Source organism: Cetorhinus maximus, chromosome 20 (genome assembly GCF_964194155.1).
Source record: "Cetorhinus maximus chromosome 20, sCetMax3.hap1.1, whole genome shotgun sequence".
Taxonomy (NCBI): domain Eukaryota; kingdom Metazoa; phylum Chordata; class Chondrichthyes; order Lamniformes; family Cetorhinidae; genus Cetorhinus; species Cetorhinus maximus.
In genome coordinates this window covers 14,123,709-14,141,447 of record NC_135898.1, presented here as the reverse complement: position 1 = coordinate 14,141,447, position 17,739 = coordinate 14,123,709, and the positions used below count along the sequence as shown (strand labels likewise).

Genomic DNA, 17,739 nt, shown 5'->3' with positions numbered 1-17,739 from the left:
CTACGGACACAAGTTGGCAAGGTGTAGGATACTACACCTTGAGACTAGATACTGCTGGAGTTTAACCAGTTAGAACCACATGGGTTACCAGCACATACTATTGATAAGCTTCCCACTGAACTATTTTACATAACAGGCATTGGCTTGCCAATTTATTTGGAGCTGTATGGAAAGAACACTGGTTCCCACTGATAGGTATAACCTCCATGTGTTTGTCAGCCAAGCTGGTTGGTCAACAGCGCCCTGGAGTACTGCAGACTGGCCTAGATCAGATATCGGATTGCCAAGTCTGCCATAGAAGACTGACTTGTTGCCAAACTTCCATCGGTAGGCATGTCATTTTGGAGTCAACTCAGTACCATAGATTCCCCGCTTTCCTTCCAACTAAGAAGGATTATTACCAAAACAGAAAATGTTGGAAAAATTCAGCAGGTCTGGCAGCATTTGTGAAAAAGAAATAGAGCTAATGTTTCAAGTCCGTATGACTCTTCTTCAGAGCTCCCAATAAAGTAACTGACTAGCTCCAGTAATCCATTTCTGTGCACATAGTAAAGTGGTGATCTCTCAATCTTAGCTGGTTAGTTTGAATGACACTGATAGCTGCTTGGGATTAAGACTTGGTTGATTTGAAATAAACTTTTGGAAGCAGGCAAAAAAAATCTTACATCTTGAGGGATGAGTACTTTCTCTGATTGCTTGAGCATGTACTCTTCTGACACATTATTCAAGGAAATGTCGATGGATTGGATCATTCTAGTCTTCTTTATTAAGAAGCATAGCACAAGTGCATGTCAAAAGCTCCCCTCAGTAAATCTATTTGAAATGTATTTTTATCTAACCAAAATGAATTAGTGTTCAGATATTGAGCATGCTGTGCATTTAATGGTAACTGTCCAAAATTGAGGAACTTAGTTTGAAGAAGCAGTGTCAGTTATGTGATTGCTTTAATGCACCTGCATGACAAAGGTCAGGCAGGACTTGTGCTCCTGATCACAATCCAACAAACCCCTGCTGGTACTTGAGTGGGACATCAGCTGAGGGCATGATTGACTGTGATGCCCTTCCAAGGTTAAATAACTTGCGGATATTCACTACCTGAACATGAACCAGTGATGTTAATGAAAATTCAGCAAGGAATCAAAGTTTGAGGAAAGGAAAAAAAAAACGATGTCAGGATTTGTTGGTGAAATAGTATTCTCTGATAACTCCCTCTCATGAAGTTATGACAGAAACTGCAGGATGTACCACCTATTGTAGCATTTCCTGGTGCTGTTTGATATTTTTGACAGCCTTGACATGTCCACAAGTACTTTTTAAGGGAAACTCCACCTTGACTAATTTCCATCTCTTACAGGGGACGGTAGTAAAATGAATGAACATAGGAGCAAGAGTAGTTCATTCAGTCCATCAAGCCTGCTCTGCCATTCAATACGATCATGGCTGATCATCCACTTCAATGTCTTTTTCCCTTATCCCTTTATGCCATTGGTATTTTGAAATCTGTCAAACTCTGATTTGAACATACTCGATGACTGTTATTATTATTAATAGGCCGAATGGCCTAATTTCTGCTCCTATGTCTTATGGACTGAGCTTCCACAGCCCTCTGAGGTAGAGAATTCCAAAGATTCACAACCCTCTGAGTAAAAAAAAATTCTACTCATCTCAATCCTTAGTGGCTTCTGCCTTATTTTGAAATTGTGTCCCCTGTTCTAGACTCCCTAACCAGGGAAACATCTTCCCTGCATCTACGTCTATCCCTTGAAGCATTTTGTAGGTTTCAGTGAGATCACCTCTCACTCTTCAAAACTCTAGAGAATACAAGCCCAGTTTCCCCAATCTCTCTTCATTGGACAGGCCTCCCATCCTTCAGTGCACTCCCTCTATGGCAATAATATCCTTCCTCAGGTAAGGGGATCAGGGTTTCACGCAGTACTCCAGGTGCAGTTTAACAAAGGTTCTATACAATTGAAGCAAGACTTCGCTACTCCTATACTCAAATCCTCATGCAATAAAGTCTAGCATACCATTAGCTTTCCTAACTGCTTGCTGCACCTGCATGTTGGCTTTCAGTGACTTACTGACAAGGACACCCAGGTCCATTTGTACATCTACACTTCCTAATCTCTCACCATTTAAGAAATACTCTGTACATCTGTTCCTCCTACCAAGTGGATAAACTCACACTTTTCCACATTATATTCCATCTGCCATGTTCTTTCTCACTCACTAAATCTGTCCAAACCCCCTTGAAGCCACTTTGTATCTTCCTCACAACACCTGTTTCCACCAAGCTTTTTGTCATCCACAAACTTGAAAATGTTACATTTGGTGCCCAAAGCCAAATCATTGTACTGATCCTTGTGGTATCCCACAAGTCACAGCCTGCCAACGTGGGAATGACCCATTTATCCCGGCTCTCTGTTTTCTGCCTGTTAACCAATCCTTAATCCACACCAGTTTATTACCTCCTATCCCAGGTGCTTTAATTTTGCTAACTAACCTCCTGTGGGGGAGTAAATCGAACGCCTTCTGAAAATCCAAGTACACTACGTCCACTGACTCCCCTTTATCAATTCTGTTAGTAACATCCACAAAAAACACCAAGCATTATTTCCCATTCATAAATCCATGTTGATTATGCCCAATCAGATCATTATTATCTAAGCGTCCATTTATTACATCCTTTAGAACAGATTCCAGCATTTTCCCTCCTACTGATGTAAAGCTAACAGGTCCTGTGGTTCCCCATTTTCTCTCTTCCTCCCTTCTTAAATAGCGGGGTGACATTTGCTATCTTCCAATCTACAGGAACTGTTCCAGAATCTATAGAATTTTGGAAGATGATCACCAATGCATCCACTATCTCCACAGCTACCTTTTTCAGCATTTGGGATGTAGAATATCAGGTCCCCGGAACTTAGCAACCTTCAGTCCCATTAATTTCTCCAATACAACTTTCTTACACATACTAATTTCCTTCAATTCCTCATCCTCCCGAGTTCATTGGATGTCTAACTCTGGGATATTTCTTGAAGACAGGCACAAAGTAAAGCACATTAACCTCTCCCACAAAACAGGCCACAATCAGTGCATAGGTCAAATAGTTACGAGTAAGTACATGAGAAAAGCATCTGGAAAAACTACTTAATGGTGTAGGGATAGCAGCAAGGGTATACTGGGACTGAAAATATTTCTGTTTGGCAGAGGTTCCAATCAGAAAAAAAATCATAATTTTGTTCCAAACTACTTTAGTGAAATCCTGCTTGGGGACTGAGACAGTTGAGGTGTGGGCCATTCTGCAATTCACTCCTCCAATGTAACAGACCACAGTACAATGTAAATACCATCAAGGCCTCCACACATATAATTCTATTTTTTTAAATAGTCTAATAGTGTAGAATGAGTTTCCAAACTGTAGTGTAAAAATCTAAATTCTTTCGTTTTTCTAAACTTAATGTGAAGATATGCCTCAGTAGAAATATAGCTGCCTATATTAATTAATTAATCACTATGGATTTCAGATGCCATAGTATTAATAAATTATTGCTAAATTGACTGCAGTGCATCCTTGTACTGCACAGACTCTCTGCTCTCTTTAACACAGTCGATCACACACTCTTTTCCAATGCCTCCCTTCCATTGTCTAGTTTAATATAACTGCCCTCACTTTATCTACAGTATTTCTGGAATCTGGCCATGATTAGGAGTAGAGAGGTCTGGTGCAAGGGAGGGCCAAAGTTTCATTTGAGACCCAGAGGAGTATCTCAGCCCCTTCTGGGCCACAAGCTCCCATGGGCCTCTTCTCACTCAGCATCCAGATCCCAACAAGATTTGCCTTATGCTGAACATAGATCGCAGATGACATCCGGAGACCTGATGCATATTTAAAGTAGGATCACGCTTCCTTCCTGAGGGTGACCAGTTCAGCTACGAAGAACAGCCTTATTTTAACCACTCACATCACCAAATTTCTACAAGGTGGGATCTGTTCAAATTGGGGCCAATAGACGCCAGAAGCCAACATGTATGTGGTAGTCTTGTTTAGTAGCTGAATGTCACTCTTTGATTATAAAAGTGAAGGAATCTGGATACTCAGTGGTCTTTCTAGCTGCAAATAGGGATCATCAATCATTAGTGTCTACAAGATCATAAGATAGATAATAGCTCAGGCAGACTGCTTAGCCCATAATCTCCACCACCCCACACCAATACAGCATCTGTTTATTAATTTAATACAGGAATTTTTGTCTCCACATTCAAACCCAAATGTTCACTCCACATGTGTGAAGAATTTTACCTTAATCCTAATTTTTCTGCTCATTTGAAACTATTCTTATGATTTGGTTTGACATGAGGTACTGTTCCACATAGTTTACTATAATGTATACTTCAATTAGTTACACTCTTGATCATTTCCTTTCAAAACTGAAAAGTTTAGGTTTCTCCAATCTATCTTAATAAATGAATCCTGATATTTGGGATCTGCCTTGTGGCACTGAATCATCCCTAGAGCTTGTGCCTTGGTTACTAAATTTATACATGGGAGTCAAGGTACAGTTAGAGCAGAGTAATGCACCATTCTTCCATGCCATGGCTCAATGGCGGCATGCTCACCTGTGAGTTAAAAATTTGTGGGTTCCAGTCCCACTCCAGAGAATTGAGCACACAATGCTAGGTATACACTTTCAATTTGCAAGGTATGAAGTGTCACCTTTCAGATAAGATGTTAAATTGAGGTGCCCTCCAGTCTCTCAGGTGGATGTAAAAGATCCCACAACACTCTTTGAAGAAGAGCAAAGTTCTCCCAGTATCCTGGACAACATTTATCTCTCAACTAACACGTAAAACAGAGTATCTGGTCATTTTTTTCATGCCTATTTGTGTACCTTGGCTGTTGCATTTCCCACTTTACAATACTGACTACACTTCAAAAGTATTTTATTAGCTGTAAAGAACTTTGCGACGATCTGAAGTCATGAAAGACGCTATATTGCAAATATCAATGCAAGTTGTTCTTTATTCTTGCTTTATGACATCTTCCAACTTGTACTCTGCTGGTTTGATTTACCACTCAATACGTCCCATTGATTGCCCCTCAACGCTGACCTGCTGAGAGACGCAGGTAACAGAATTTGGACCAGAAAGAAAACAAATGATCACCCAGCATGTGGCTCAATCAAGGTCAATAGGTAGTTTTTTGACCTGTAAATATTTTGCAGAAGATAATTTGTCATCCTTCACAATCCTCTTTTTTGTCCCAGCTGTGGAGAAGTATCTCTGGCCAAAGTAAGCACTCCATTCACACAAGCGGTTCTGAATGGGCAAATAAAGTAAAGTAATTGCAGAGATTGAGGACCGAACGCATTATAACAAATGTGGTTTCTAGCAAAGGAGGTTTCTAAATGGGGAAAATATGGGAACCATCCTCCAATAACTGAATTAGTGTTTTAATGAATGTGTGTTATTACAGCTGGGTTAAAATAAATATGGGCAATGTAATCTCATTACAATTACTGTCAGTGTTCTATTATAGCCAATGGCAACATGTGCAAGGCATACTGTAACTTTACTGCACGCAGGATCACTCTTTCCATTTTCATATTTTGAATTGAGTTTTTGTCTATTTCTCTCAACTGCCTCTACATCATTCATCTGCCCTGATAATCTCGAGATCTAGGTACAGATGTCAGATACAGGAGGGCAAGCATTTAATGTCAGACGCTGAAGAACCCCTGTTTACTATTGAACACAGAGGGACCAACACTTAATGTCAGGTAGAAGGAGTGAGTGGTTTGTGTCACGCACAGCTAGCCAGTTTTTAATCTCACCAGACTGATCTGGCGCTGCAGAGTTGTGCATGTTTACTGATTAACTTTAAGTTCAGTTTGAAGAAGCTTTTGTATTCATTCTCCCGTCATGTCAAAGGGTTCGAATGTTCTTGTATTGCCCTAACAGAAATGCCTCTCAGCTAGGTTAAAACAATGAAAGTTCATTCTATTAAATATCAATTATCATATAAGAGAGGGTGTAGCTAAATAAAATACATTTGTAGTCATAAGTCTGTTGTATCAGGACACCCTCAGTGTGGTCCTTTCTGGCACAACCTTTCTGCTTCCCAGCAGAAATTCTGCAGCTGTCTCTGTGAATAGCCTCATATCCTCCAGTGTACGGAAATTCTGGAAAGCTTGCAAATGACCTGCCACTTATAAACATGTCAACAGAATATGTGAACTATCAGGATACTATCCAGACCATGTAACCATGAATATATACGCTGCTTACTGACTGAGCCTTTCCTGGTTCTCAAAACATCCATTAAACATAGATTTGCAGAAATTAAACGTCTTTGCTCACCTTTTCACAATTTGTTTAGTTTGCTTGGCTTCCCTTTCTCTGTTTGCCTTTTTGTCCACATGTCTTTCCAGATTCCATTGACCACCCATCTTTCTCTGTTTATGTTTGCCTTGCTCCCTCTCTGTCTCTCCCCACCTCCTGCATCAGTGCTGCATTTCTGTTGCAGGATGACTTCAAGAATTCATTCTGCAATGTTGCCTGAGAGCTCCAGTGCTATTGAATCTGTAAAGATTTTACCATGAGATAGATTCCAAAGTAATAGAATGGCAGAAACTAGACATCCTCAAATATGGTCTATTTTCAGAGCAATCTGGGAAAAATATGTATACAGTGGCAAATGAGAACCATATTGTTGGTTTCTCCCCTACCTAAAGATTCAGCAACAAAAATATCTAAGAGTTTTCAATGAGACAAAAGCAGCAAAAATGGATTCTGAGTCAGAGTTGGAAACGTTAGGAGGGGTGACCCAAAGCTTGATTACAGAAAGGTTTAGAGGACAGGGAGGTGGAGAGATGAAGGATTTGAACAGAAAATATTATTAAAAACTCATACGGAAGTCAGATAAGCACAGATGCAGATGAGGTAGTGATGCCCTCCACCTGAAGAATGGAGAAGTTTCAGAAACCTGTCAGTCCTTGTGGAAATGTAGCATAACTGCTGCTGTAGTCCTAAAGGAATTAAATTTCATATATCCGAGATATTATTCACACGATCTTACTCAAAAAATTTCCGTATGTTTCCCTACACTTGAACATAAACATTCCACTGCCTAATGCTTTTCTTGGGATGTTGCCTGGCCATGTGATCGGATGGGAATTGTTTTAAGTGGCCAATTTCCAAATGCTGTTAGTAAATAGACACAGATTTGTGAGATTATTCAGCACAAAAGTAACTATTATTATAACATCAGTGTCTGCACTGAATTCTCATCGTAACTTACAATATATGTACACTGCGTTTGCATAGCAAAACTGTACTTCTCTGGTGTGCACTCTCTTCCACAGCTGTTTAGTGCGGAGGGTAATATTGGTGCTATTTTTAGTTTATTTAGTAGTAACCTACAAAGTAGAATCAGGTAGGACACAAAAACCTATGTCGCAATTACTTAATCCAGGATCACATTGTTTCACCAAATTCAGTTCAGACTCAAAGCTTTTCACAGGAAGAAAACCTGGTGAGGTTTTGCAGTCGTGAAATGGCAGTCAAGTTAGTGGTTTAAGTCAGAGGCGGATCCTGTTCTAGCCTGGATCTGGCCAGGATGAAGGCGATGCTGTTGGAGAGATGTTCGCAGAGTCACAGAATTGTTAGGGTGCAGAAGGAGGCCGTTCAGCTCATGGTGTCTGCACCGGCTCTCCAAATGAGCATTATGATTCATGTCATTCTCCTGCCTTTTCCCCGTAAGCCTGCACATTGTTTCTATTTAAATAATCATCTAATGCCTTCTTGAATTCCTCGATTGAACCTGCCTCCACCACACTTCCAGACAGTGCATTCCAGACCCGAAATACTCACTGTGTGAAAAAGTTGTCACATTGTATTTGCTTCTTTTGCAAATCACTTTAAATCTGTGCCCTCTCGTTCTTGATCCTTTTCCGAGCAGGAACAGTTTCTCCCTACCGACTCTGTTCAGACCCGTCATGATTTTGAATGGCTCAATCAAATCTCTTCTTCGCCTTCTTCCCTCCAAGGAGAACAGTTCCAACTTCAATCTCTCTTCTGAAGTTTCCCATCCCTGGAACCATTTTTGTAAATCTCTTCTGCACGCTCTCCAATGCATCCACATCCTTCCTAAAGTGTGGCATCCAGAACTGTAAATAATACTCCAGGTGAGGTCTAACTCGTGTCCTATACAAGTTCAGCATAACCTCCTTGCTCTGCTACTCTATGCCCCTGTTAATAAAGCCTAGGACACTGTATGCTTTATTAACTGCTCTCTCCACCTCCCCTGCCACCTTTAGTGACTTATGCACATATACACCCAAGTCCCTCTGCTCCTGCACACCCTTTAGAGTTGTTCTCCCTATTTTATATTGTCTCTCCATGTTCTTCCTACCAAAATGAATCACCTCACACTTCTCTGCACTGAACTTCATCTGCCACCTATCGATTCACTCCACCAACTTGTCTATGTCCTTTTGAAGTTCGACACTATCTTCCTCACAGCTTATAATGCTTCCAAGTTTTGTACCATTGGCAAATGTTGAAATTGTCCCCTGCACACTGATCTAGATGATTAATATATATGCCAGGATGTAGGGGGTGGTGTGTGTCATCTTCAACTCTGACTTCTGAGCGGTTCGAATCGCTCCCACTCCCTGGGTTCTAAACCTTGGATTTATTTGGGGGTTGTGACAAAGTGCAGCAGACAACTGGTTTTGGTGCAAGAAACAAAAACTGGGTTTATTGAAGTCACAAATGAACTTATAACAGTAGGATTACACTGAGATCATACAGACTTACAAAGTGCACTTAGCTAAGAATGGGGAACACACGGCATAACGAGGGAAAATCACGCTACTAAACCCCTTACCCTTGTCCCACCCCCAAAACCTAACTAAATTGAACTAGGAGAGGTCAGGGATCATGCTCACCAACCAGGGTTCCTTGACAGTTCGAAATCCAGCCAGGTAAGCCGGTTGCAGTTTTGGGGTGCGCTCTTTGTGTCCTCTGGGGCCTGCCGTCCCCACGTGGTCCTGGTATGTGGAATCTGCGAAGGTTCTTCAGTTGGGTGGAGGGCGCAGTTGTGGGTGGTCGATCTTCGTGGAGGACTGCGGTTGCGGCCTTGTTGTCTTCAGTTGAGCCTGCCACCCCGTGCCCCTCACTGTGATGTTGCCTGCGGGCCTGCAAACCTCCAGATCTCCTTCCTCTGCTTGGCTCAGCTCCTTCCTTAAACCCTGCTCACCCTCCTGTGTCTGCTTTCAAAACTGCTCACTGCCCAAAACTGCTCACTTCAGATCTCCTGGCCCAGTTATACTGTTTTTTTCAAATTTCTTATCTCAATCCAAATCAAGGTTAGTTCTTTGTTTGATTTTGGTGGGCTTCCCCAGGTGATTGTTATCTCATTGTTTTTAATGGGCTTGCATGATGTTTATCATTGTCTTCCTGCCCCTGTAACTAGTCTTGAACTGAAAGCCATTGTATGTGTGGAGTATTGGTGGGTTTGCATAATTGCATTGATTGTGGTCTTCCTGCCTTAGTAGTTAGTAGCGATTATTTATGCAAGATTTTGATGGGCTTTAGTTTCGTGTTGATTGTTTTAAAGGGAAGAATGCGTATTCTGTCTCCTCTCGTTGTCTGGTTTCAGGTAAAAGTCCAAAAGTCATATCCTTGTTGATGATATGAAAAATGTGGGAATTTTAAGAACCCTTCAAGGAAAAGCAAGGGTGCAATACCGATCCCTGAGGAACTCCATTACAAACCTTCCTCCAGCCTGAAAAATATCCATTAACCATTACCCTCTGTTTCACATTACTCAGCCAATTCTGTATTCACGTTACTGCTGCCCCTTTTATCCCATGAGCTATAAGACCATAAGACCATAAGACATAGGAGCAGAAATTAGACTATTCGGCCCATTGAGCCTGCTCCGCCATTCAATCATGGCTGATAAGTTTCTCAACCCCACTCTCCCGCCTTCTCCCCGTAACCTTTGATCCCCTTACCAATCAAGAACCTATCTATCTAGGTCTTAAATACACTCAATGACCTGGCCTCCACAGCCTTCTGTGCCAATGAATTCCATAGATTCGCCACTCTCTGGCTAAAGAAGTTTCTCCTCACCTCTGTTCTAAAAGGTCTTCCCTTTACTCTGAGGCTGTGCCCTCGGGTCCTAGTTTCTCCTACTAATGGAAACATCTTCTCCACGTCCACTCTATCCAGGCCTTTCAGTATTCTGTAAGTTTCAATCAGATCCCCCCGATCCTTCTAAACTCCATCGAGTATAGACCCAGAGTCCTCAAACATTCCTCATATGTTAAACCTTTCATTCCTGGGATCGTTCTCGTGAACCTCCTCTGGACCCTCTCCAGGGCCAGAACATCCTTCCTGTGATATGGGGCCCAAATTGCTCACAATATTCTAGATGTGGTCTGACCAGAGCCTTAGAAAGCCTCAGCAGCACACCCCTGCTTTTATATTCTAGTTCTCTCGAAATAAATGCCAACATTGCATTTGCCTTCCTAACTACCGACTCAACCTGCAAGTTAACCTTAAGAGAATCCTGGACTAGGACTCTCAAGTCCCTTTGCACTCCAGATTTCTAAATTCTCTCCCCATTTAGAAAATATTCTATGCCTCTATTCTTCCTACCAAAGTGCATGACCTCACACTTCCCCACGTTGTATTCCATCTGCCACTTCTTTGCCCATTCTCCAGACCTGTCCAAATCCTTCTGCAGCCTCTCCGCCTCCTCAATACTACCTGTCCCTCCACCTATCTTTGTATCATCTGCAAACTTAGCCAGGATGCCCTCAGTTCCTTCATCTAGATCATTAATGTATAAAGTGAAAAGTTGTGGTCCCAACACTGACCCCTGCGGAACTCCACTAGTCACCGGCCGCCATCCTGAGAAGGACCCCCTCATCCCCACTCTCTGCCTCCTGCCAGACAACCAATCTTCTGTCCATGCTAGTACCTTGCCTCTAATACCATGGGCTCTTATCTTACTGAGCAGCCTCCTGTGCAGCACCTTGTCAAAGGCCTTCTGGAAGTCCAAGTAGATAACATCCATTGGCTCTCCTTTGTCTAACCTGCTCGTTACCTCCTCAAAGAATTCTAACAGATTTGTCAGGCATGACCTCCCCTTGATGAAACCATGCTAACTTTGCCCTATTTTACCATGCACTTCATATAACTTTTCTCACAAGTCTGTTGTGCAGCACTGTATTGAACACCTTTTGAAAGTCCATGTACACCACATCAACAGCATTTCCCTCATCAACCCTCTCTGTTACCTCTTCAAAAAGCTCTGGCAAGTTAGTTGAACATGACTTTTCCTTGAGAAATCCATGTTGGCTCTTCCTAATTTTTCCATGTGACTATTAAATCTATCCTAAATAATTGTGTCCAGTAACTTCCTCACCACCAAAGTTAAATTGGCTGGTCTGTAATTACTGGGTTTATCCTTACAACCTTTTTTGAACAAGGGCATAATGTTTGCAATTCTCCAGTCCTCTGGCACCTCCCCTGAGTCTAGGGAAGACTGAAAGATTATGGCCAGTGCTCCTGCAATTTCCACCCTCACTTCCTTCAACATCCTTGGATGCATCTCATCTGGTCCCGGTGCTTTGTCAACTTGAAGTACAGTTTATCCACTACCTCCACCTTATCAATTTTGAACCCTTCCAGTGACAGAGTTTCCTCCTCTATCACCATGGCATTGTTGCATCTGCTTCCTAGGTGTTCATTTAACACCTCAGCCATGCCCCCTGCCTCCATGTGTAAATCCCCTTTTTGGTCCCTAATTGGCCCTACTCCTCCTCTCGCCACCCTTTTACTATTTATGTGCCTATGGAAGCCTTTGGGACTCCCCTTTATGTTGGCTGCCAATATTTTCTCATAATCCATCTTTGCTTCTCTTATTTGTTTCTGCACCTCTCCTCTGAACCTCTGTATTCAGCTTGGTTCTCAATTGTATTTTCTATTGAACACCTGTTATAAGCACACTTTTTCTTCTTTATTTTAATTTCCATCTCCTTTTTCATCCAGAGGGCCCTGGATTTGTTTGCCCTATCTTTCCCTTTTGAGGGAATATACCTTGACTGTGCCAAACCATTTCTTCTTTGAAGGTAGCCCATTGTTCAGCTCCAGTTTTTCGCACCAACCTTTGGTCCCAGTCTATCTGGCCCAGCTCCATTCTTGCCCCACTGAAGTCAGCTCTCCCCCACTTAATTATTCTTACTCTGGATTGCCCATTGTCCTTTTCTGCTGTCATCCTAAACCTTAGGATACAATGACCACTGTCTCCTAAATGTACTCCCACTGACACTTGATCTACCTGGCGCACCTCATTTCCAAGAACCAGATCTAGCAGTGCCTCTTTTCTTGTTGGGTTGGACACGTACTGCTGTAGAAAATTCTCCTGAACACACTCTAGGAACTCTTGTTCCTCTTTGGCCTTTACATTACCACTATCCCAGTTTATATTCAGGTAATTAAAGTCCCCGATTATAACTACTCTATAATGTTTGCACCTCTCTGTAATTTCCCTGCAGATTTGTTCCTCAACATCCTTCCCACTAGTTAGTGCCCGTATACTACACGGAGCAATCTAAGTGCCCTAGCCAAATTGATTCTGTCCTTGAACCCTCTAGGACGTTCTCTTTCTCCAGCACTGCAATGCTCTCCTTTACCTATATAGCCACCCCTCCTCCTTTTCTTCCTGCCCTATCTTTCCTGAACACCTTGTAACCAGGAATATTTAACACCCAGTCCTACTCTTCCTCGAGCCAGGTCTCTGTTATCGGCACAACATCATATTTCCACGTGGCAATCTGCGCTTGTAACTCAGCAATCTTATTTGCAATACTAATTGCATTCACATACATGCAGTCTAACCCTGATTTAGACTTCATTATTTTCTCCCTTACTCCGACTCCGCCAATTAACTTACTATTTTCTATTCTAGTGCTATCTGTCTCTTCCAGTATTTCTCTCTTGGTTCCCTCACCACTGCCAAGTTAGTTCAAAACCCCCCCAGCAGCACTAGCAAAACGCCCTGCAAGACCCGGCTCTGTTCAGGTGCAACCCGTCCGGCTTGTACAGGTGCCATCTTCCTGATAGCCAGTCCCCGTGTCCCAGGAACCTAAACCCTCCCTCCTGCATCAAGTTTCCAGCCATGCATTCATCTCTCTTATTTTTGTACTCACTTGCCACGAGTAATCCGGAGATTTCTACTTTTGAGGTCCTGCTTGCTAATTTTCTACCTAGCTCCCTGTCTGCAGGACCACATCCCCCTTCCTAAACAAGCCATGGGTACCAATGTGGACCACGACCTCTGGCTGTTCACCCTCCCCCCGAAGAATGTCCTATAATATATGGCTTGGTGACTTCCTTGACCCTGGCACCAGGGAGGCAACATACAATCCTGGAGTCACGTCTACGGCCGCAGAAACGCCTGTCTGTTCCCCTAACTACCGAGCCCCCTATTACTATTGCTCTTCCTTTCTTCCTCCCCGACTTGTGTAAAGCCAAACCGTTCGTTGTGCTGCAAACTTGGCTCTGACAGTACTCCTCTGAGGAACGTATGCCCTCACCAGTATCCAAAACAGAAAACTAATAAGCAAGCGGGACTCCAAGGGACCCCTGTACTACCTGCCTGGTTCTCTTGGACTGCCTGGTGGTCACCCATTCCTTTCTGCCTTCATGCTCCTAATCTACGGTGTGACCACCTTTCGGAACATGCTATCAACGTAGCTCTCAGTCTTGCAGATGCGCCACAGTGACTCCACCCGCCGCTCTGAAACCTGAAGCTCAAGTTCCTGCAGCACTTCCTGCACATGTGGTCTAGATTACCAATAGTGTCCACGGCTTCCCACATATTATAGGACACGCATTGCACATGACTCAGCTTCCCTGCCATGTCTTAACTTTACTTCTCTTACTTTAACTTTATTTTACTTTGGTTTACCTATATTACCTTACGTTACTCTTCCTGACTTCCCCTTATTCTGAGTGTTTCTTACTCAAATCTGAGCAGCTACTTCTTTAAAAATAGTACACTTTTCTAATTTACAACTATTTAAAGACACTTCCTAATAGCAGTTTCTTACCAACCAATGAACTTACGGTTTTCCTGTGATATCACTGTGTAGTTTTCTTTTCAAACTCAGCTCCGAAGGTCAGGTTTACACCCAGGTCCGCTTCTGCTCAGCCGCTCCTGTTCCCAGCTTAGAATAATTGCTATGTAAACCACACCTCTTTCCCCCGTGCACCGAATTCCCACATGAGCCTAATTTGCTACTCACTCGGTCTCTGTCTCATTCCAGTGTAGTCGCCTGACTCCTCGCGTGCCCCTTACTGACCAAGTTGGAGAGGTGATACTGTTGGAAAGATGGTACAGCTGGGAATGGGATACAGTTGTGGAGAAATGAAAGCGTAATGAATGTTATGTAAGTAACTAATGGCGGTCCCTGCGAGCGAGATGGACGTTTGCCACGGAGACACAAGTATACAGAGAGAGAAAGGAAAAAAAGGGACAGAAAGAGAGAGGCTGTTCGAGGAGAGAAAGGTAAAATCAGTGCCAGATAAAGGAGGGCAGAAAAGGGAAAGTAAAAAGGCTAGGGGAGAAACAGCACTGAGAGGGAAAAGAAAAAAAATCCAGATGTCACACTGGCAATCAGTAATTAGTCAATCAGTTGGTCAGTCCATGGTCAATGAAGTGTTTCACGCCTACTTGAGCTTTCTTCTTGCTCTCACATCTTCAGCCTTGCTCTCCACCCTGCTTCAAAACCAGCTACATCTTGGTGAAACAGGGCTCGCCATCAGGGTGGTCCAGTGCACTCTCTTTCCAGCTGTTGAGGTCAAAGTCAATCTTCTTCAGATAGGCTTTCAGGGTATCTTTGGAACATTTCCGCTGGGCAGCATATGATCTTCGACATGGTCATGAGCTGGGAATAGAGAGTGCACTTTGGAAGGTGAGTGTTCATCATTCTGATGCAGCAGCCTGCCCAGTTCAGTTATCATGCAAGAATGGACCCCTCCATGCCTAGGAGGGTGCCTGTTTCCTGGAGGGTGCCCATGTTCATACAGGGATCCATCCAGGTGATGTGTAGGATCTTCCATAGGCAGTGATGTTGGTATGTCTCAAGCATTCTCAGATGTTGGCGATACACTCACCCAGATTTCGCAGTCATAGAGGAGTGTCAGGAGGATGACTGTCTTGTAGACTGCGACCTTTGTGTCCATCCATTGGTGATGGTTAGTGAAGACTGAGCTGAGCCATGAGCTGCTTCCCAAAGGGGGAGCTTGCGCACTGAATCCCATGTAGAATCTCCAAGTCTATGGTCGCTGACTGGGACACGCGGCGACCGAGATAGCAGAAGTGGTTGACCGTGTCCAGTTCGCACGCAGCCATGATTCTGGCGGGTAAAAGCAAAAATCTGCAGATGCTGGAAATCCAAAACAAAAACAAAAATACCTGGAAAAACTCTGGCAGCATCTGCGGAGAGGAGCACAGTTAACGTTTCGAGTCCGAATGACCCTTCAACAGTTCTGTTGAAGGGTCATTTGGACTTGGAAACGTTAACTGTGCTCCTCTATGCAGATGCTGCCAGACCTGCTGAGTTTTTCCATGATTCTGGCGGGAATTGGTGCGAGCCCCAGTTTGGGTTGGAGGAGGACCTTTGTCTTATCAGCATTCAGATGCAGCCTGAGGGCTTGATATGTTTCTTCGAACTGGTCAAGCGTGGCCTTCAGGTCTTCTTCTGTGTGCACCACGATAACACAGTCATCCACATACTGGAGGTCTATTATGGTCTTCTGTGAGACTTTGGTCTTTGCTTTCAGCTTTTGGAGGCTGAAAAGCTTCCTGTCGAACCTGTACTCATTTGGACCCCAGGTGGGAGGGCAGCCTTGACCGTGTCAGGGATGGCCGCGGGGAAGGTGGAGAAAAGGATGGGGCATGTGCAGACATTCTTGCTTGTCGCCAGTTCTGACGGGAAAGACATCAGACTCCAGTCCATTGCAGAGAACAGTGGCAGGTATTTTATTATGGAGAAGCCACACAACCTCAAAGTATTTCCATAGACAGCCAGGGTCTTCCAGAGAGCTTCCCGGCTACTGAGTTGAAGGCCTTCATCAGATTGATGAAAGCCATATAGCTTGGTTTTGCTTGTGGAATTTGTCTTGGATCTGCCAAATGGTAAAGAGAAGATTCTTCATGCCTTACAATGCTCTGGGATTCCGGCAGAACAGCTTCTGCAAGTGGAAGTTTGCAGTCCAGTATTACTCAGGCAAGGATCTTGCCTGTGGTAGAAAGCAGAGCTATGTCTTGGTAGTTGTTACATTCAGCTCTGTTTCCCTTCTTGAAGATTGAGACAATCTTGGCATCCCTTAAGTCTTCTGGGATCCTCGCTTCATGCCAGATTTGCCAGAAAAGTAAGTATAGGCTCTGCACAACTTAATCCTCGCCAAGCTTAGACACCTTAGATACAGCCGGGCTGGTAGCATTGTTGTTTTGGCTCGGTGAATTTCATCCAGGGATGGAGGTTCAACGAAGGACTCGTCCATTGGGTGCTGGCATATGAAGTCAAGAGCAGTGTCGAAGATCATCGAGTCATGGTTCTGAAGAGCCTCAAAGTGCTCTCTTCACCTGGCCCTGATGTAGTCACTGTTTATGAGTAGGGTGGAATTAAGATTCAGTCTCAGAAGTAATTCTACCCCTCTGCCATCTTATCCCATCACCATGTTCCCCAACAGTCCTCTTCTGTTGAATGGCTCTGTATAATTTATAATTTATTTCAGTACTGCAGTATTTTTCTATGGATAGTCCTGTGAAGTAGCTTGCACTGGCTGTGGATTGGGACAGGATGAATATCTCTCAGAATCTCCAGAAAAGTCTGAATAAGTTTCCTCTTATTCTCACTGACATCACATCCCAGCTATGTTCGAGTGATTGCAGATGCAGCCTTATATTGCACTGGTAGAAGATTTTCAAACAAAAATAACTAGACAATTGGTTTGAAGAGTCAGCAAGTATAAACAATATGCTTGAATTTCCACTGGAATTCTCTTGATAGTCCTCTATAATTTCAATGGAAAAACAGCAGAAACTCCAGAAAAACAGCATAATCAACATGAACATTGTTTTCACCTTTTCCACGAGGTTTCTGCACGTCTGCCATTGAAGTTATAGTTATGATCAGGAGAATTCGTGTGGAAGTTCAACCCTAATTTTGTTAAGAGCCTATCTGTCACCACTTTGCAAAATTAAATAATAGCTCTACCAGAATTGATTAAAATTTCTGAATTGTGAATATAAAGGGAATCTAATTTACAAAATGTTGAGTTGGTACATGAAGTTTTATCCTTCTTGTTGCCTGAACAACAAAATACACTTTTAATGTCATTCTCCCTGTGGCCTCAGCTATTGTTAGGTTTCTAAACAGCTATTAAAGTCTTTGAATATGTTGCCTTTCAAGTTTATTATCTGGTCATTATCTTATTGCTGTTTGTGGGAGTTTATTGAGCACAAGTTAGCTGCTGCATTTCCTACATTACAACAGTGACTACGCTTCAAAAACAAAAGGACTTCATTGGCTGTAAAACTCTTTGAGACGTCCGGTGGTAATGAAAAGTGATATATAAGTGTCTTTCTGTCTTTCGTTCATCCATCATTCACATAGCCCCCTGTTCTGTTCTCTCCAGGCTAGTTTCTGCTCTTCT

General features: G+C 43.0%; 1 long non-coding RNA gene across 1 annotated transcript; it reads right to left on the bottom strand.

Annotated features, from left to right (window-relative positions):
- Positions 1 to 5,021: 5,021 nt before the first annotated feature.
- LOC144694638 (uncharacterized) lies at positions 5,022 to 7,099 on the bottom strand. Its single transcript, XR_013579793.1, has 3 exons — positions 7,076 to 7,099; positions 6,358 to 6,579; positions 5,022 to 5,316 (listed from the first exon to the last, which is right to left on the bottom strand). It is a non-coding gene; the product is annotated as an uncharacterized LOC144694638 (long non-coding RNA).
- Between the last annotated feature and the right edge of the window lie 10,640 nt (positions 7,100 to 17,739).